Source organism: Carettochelys insculpta, chromosome 25 (genome assembly GCF_033958435.1).
Source record: "Carettochelys insculpta isolate YL-2023 chromosome 25, ASM3395843v1, whole genome shotgun sequence".
Lineage (NCBI taxonomy): Eukaryota > Metazoa > Chordata > Testudines > Carettochelyidae > Carettochelys > Carettochelys insculpta.
In genome coordinates, this window is record NC_134161.1 from 12,829,876 (window position 1) to 12,834,301 (window position 4,426).

A 4,426-nucleotide genomic window follows, 5' to 3' on the forward strand; every position below is an offset into this window, starting at 1 on the left:
AGAGCTTCAGACAAAGATGGGAGAGGAAATCAAAAGCGGAAGGGGCCCAAAGCCACAAAGCAAGTCAATGGTAGGACCAGAACATAGTCCTTTGAACAGCTAAGCTGGTATCCTAGGCTGCTTCTTTCAGCTCATTTCAACAGCAAGATCAAGGACCCTTGCCATACCGAAGAAGAAACTCCCCTCTGCACTCTCACAGTTGCTTGCTCAGGTAAGGAAAGAGACCCCTTCTGGAAGCAACAGAGGGCATTGACTGTAATTTCCTACATTGCCTCTTCTGTGGATAAAGAGCCTTCAGGGCTGGCAATCTGGCTCCTTTCCGCAGCAATAAAATCACACATTCTGTTTTGTTTCTTTATGAAAACCCCAAATAAACTCTACCTGACACGATCCTCAACTCAATTGGTAATTGCATTGCATTGTAAAACAGCTTTTCCTAATCAGAGATTATGCCCCACACGCCATTTGGGGCTGAAATTAATTGCACACTGAGGCCAGAGCATGATCTAGTCTGGGCTCTGGAAAGACTCAAGAGGCTGAGGTTCCATGGCCACCAGCCTTGGAAGAATGGGAGGGGCATAAAAATGAGGAAGGGGCAGAACAGGAAACATATGACAGAAAGCACAGACCACTGGGCTCCCCTGAGCATTTTTGCCATAGTTCCTTTGATGTGAAAAGAAAAAATTGAGGTGTCTCAAGTTTCATCATTCAGTTGTAAATTATACGGGTGTCACACTGAATGTGGTGAATTGATTGTGGCTTCAGGCCAGAGAATGCACTCAGACACTTTCCCAGCAATAGCTGTTTTTCCTTTCCAGCGATTAATTACCCAGGGTGAATGCACACACCAGTAATAGGTAGGACGGGACGCTGCAGGAGTGAGCGGATTCAGTTTCGGGGCTTAAACTGACTTTGTTCGAGAAAAGGTTCATCTGCACTGCAGCTGGGGGTCTAATTTTCAGCTTAGGAAATGTACACACACTAATGTTCATCTAGCACCATATTGGGACAGAAGGGCTAGCAGCTCAAATATATACCAAGCGTCCCAAACAGGATGGTACTACAGTACTTAGCCTGTCCTGTTGCCAGGGCCACTGTAGTTACATTCCTATTTTAGGCTTCATCCAAGCTAGCACCTGTACTTTCTACATGATCTGGAAGTTACAAGGTCCAGCTGCAGCACAGATGTACTGAGAGAAGGAGATTTAGGCTCCAGGTTAGCAAAGCACATAAATGTATGCATTGAAGTGAAGCAGGTTCTGTTAAGTGAAAGGTGCGTGGAGTAAGTGGTCTGCTCATCAAGGCCTGAAGATCCTCTATTCCCCGGGGCTAGTCAAGTCTTTTTCCACCCCTGCCTGTGAGGCAGGTAGAATTCTCTTGCCTAAAGAAAGAAGCATGAATTCTACTTGCCTTGGGATGAGTCAACGAAAAATCATCTTTTCATGACCAGGCCTGGGGAGGCAGCTATCCCGTCTGCATACAGGCCTATTGTTTGGCCTGTTTCAATAAGTGGTCACTGTGGTATTTTTTAAAGCATGGTGTGAGCTGTAGAGCTCAGGGCCCCACACTGAGTTGTTCACTAGCAGCTCTAAAGAGTAAGGGTGGGAAGCTGAAAGAAACCCGAGGAAATCAAGTGCTCTGCTCCTACAGACAGTCAGTGGAATGTGGGCACCTAACTTCTTGAGTCTGATTTGAAAATGGTGTTAATAGTAATAGATACACCTGGAATTCACAACAGTTCACTCTCATGTGTTTGGTCTCCATGGCCTGGGTCCGTGGAAAAATCACATAGCTGGCTGCAGGAAGGTCATGTGATTGCACCTACATTAGACAAGGATACTGGGTCAAACTGCTTCCCATTTCTCCCAAACCATCCTGACAAAAATCATTCTGGTGCCATGGATGTAAAAGGACGCACATCTGAGCTCATGTCACCATTCATCATTTATTCCTTTCCACATGGTACTTATGTTCCTATATGCCTTTGAGGCTACGTCTAGATTACAGAGATTTGTCGACAGAAGATTTTGTCGGAAGATGCATTCCGACAAAACCTCTGTCGACAGATTACAGCCAAACTGCCAAGTGGATTGCAAGAGAGATCTGCTCTGTCAACAGAGAGCAGCTGGCTGCCCGGCTGCTCTGTCAGCAAAACAGCCAACTGGAAGCTCAGCAGCCAGGCTGGCTGGTGTCCTGGAAGCCCTGTCTGTTGATAGAGGGCTCCCCGGTGCATCCAGACTGGCTTTTTGTCAACAGATCTCTGTTGACTGAGGTGTTATTCCCCATGGGGAGCGGGATACAGCTGTTGACAAAAGTGCTGCATTCTGTTGATGTACTGTCAACAGAATGCCTTGGGAATCTGGATGCTCCCTGGGTTTTGTCAACAAAACCCTCTAATGTAGACACAGCCTGAGAGTCTGGGCTTTAGGCACATCTGTAAGTCAATCTCTGTTCAGGAGAGTGCAGCCCAACAGTCAGGGTGGTTACTGATCTCCCCGTGTGTCCAATCCACAGATGGTGTGTCTGTTACATCTGCAGGGCCTGGCTCTTTAGCTCAAGCTGTAGCAGCTCGTGCTTTTGGCTCTGTGAGTTCCCCTCTTACCACAGGGGGTCAGCCGGAATGGAGCCATCATCACAGCACTTCAGTATATACTTAACATTAAGCACATACTGTTTTCCTGAACAGTGACGCTTTTCTGATGCAGGGTCTAAAACACCGTTCCTAACAACAAATAGGGCTCTTTTTATTGCTAATGCTATTTCCTTGTTTGAAGTCCAAGGAGGACTCACTTTTTTCATGTGGTGGCCAAAATGGAGTCGGGGGAGAGGAATTTGTTTCGGGACCAGAAACAGTTTCCTTTGACCCCATACCAAAAGTTTTCATTTATTTTCATTTCCTTTCATCTTTTTTTTTTAAAAAGCCATTATTTTTATTAGTGTTGTTTAAATAGATGTAGATGAATTTTGACACAAAATGTAGTTTTGAAGTGAAAGCTCAAAAGGTTTCACTTTCAAAAATTTCCACATGAAACATTTTGGCTTTTCTTGATTTTTTTTTTCCTTCAAACACAACTTTTCTCTTGAGTTTGACCCAAATTCGTAAATATGGTGGTCAATTCCAAACTGTGTTTGTGGGCAAATAAACTTTATCAAAAGGAAAAAAAAACACCTTACCCTCTATAGTGGTCAGGCTAAATTAATTAACCATTCTTTGGTGATTTGAAGTGCTCCACATTTATAATTGTTTCTGATCAATTGAATATCATGTAGGGTGATGATGGTCACAACAGTGATCACTTGGAGGTACATCTATATTTGCCAGTCATTTTCACATCAAGGCAGCTCTGATATTTGTAACTGTTTATTCCCCAGATTTCTCCACTGCCACATGAAGTTCTATTCCTGCTCTTTTACTGAGCTGCTGTGAGATCTTGGGGAAACCCTTCCACGCGCCTCTGTGTGTCTGGATCCCAGCTGTAAAATGGCGATAATGATATTCACCTTCCTTTATAAACTGAGGTCTTTTGGCAAGAAGAACCTGCTATGAAGTAAGCATTCATATTACTAGATACATTGCGGAATTGGCACCTGTGGTGATAATGCACAAAGTAGACTAGCCCTTCTCTTGCTTTTCCCAAGCTGTGCTGGTTTTGCAATGCTGTAGGAGCAAAAACATGTTTTTGTTCTTCACACTGAGTGGATATGACTCACCAGAAACAAGCAGGGTGAATGTTTGTGGTAACGAAGTGTCAGATTTAATAGTTACTTTTCTGCATATGGCCAATTTTAAGGGTACTTTGAAGGCCCACAGAGGGATTGTAACGTGAGTAGTTCACACTGATGCACTGGAAAGACCTAGGGTAAAGTTTGCAACCGATCCTAAATGATTTAGAATCCTTAAATCTCATCTCCAACATTGTGCAGACATTTAGAAGCCTAAATCTCATGAAGAGTCAATGGGATATAGAATGTTTAAAATGTAACTGTTTTTGAAAAATTTACCTCTAATGTAATCACTTAGGACTCAGTTTTGCAAAGCATTTAATCATGTGCTTAATGTTAAGACACTGCTTTAATCCCACTGAAGTCAACAGGTGACCTTTAATTTAAACATACGCTTCACAATAACATCAAGACATTGGATAAAATTTTTTAAAGCTCAGAAAGCCCAGTTCCCATAAGCATGTTTGGAAATCTTGCCCACCAGATATGGAGCACTGACCCTTTAAAAGTGTGGGTCGCTTGACTGAGGACTGACAAAGCAGGTTTCATTACGAGCTGACCTGGTGATTTAACGCTCATGGGATGGTGTGTGTCGCTGTAACCCCTGGTGTGCTTCCTCCTTCTGTTACACCCTAGGGATTGTCTATGTCATTGTTCCAAACACCCCACTCCTGTAGCCTCCTGTGGCTAGTCCTCAGAGCTC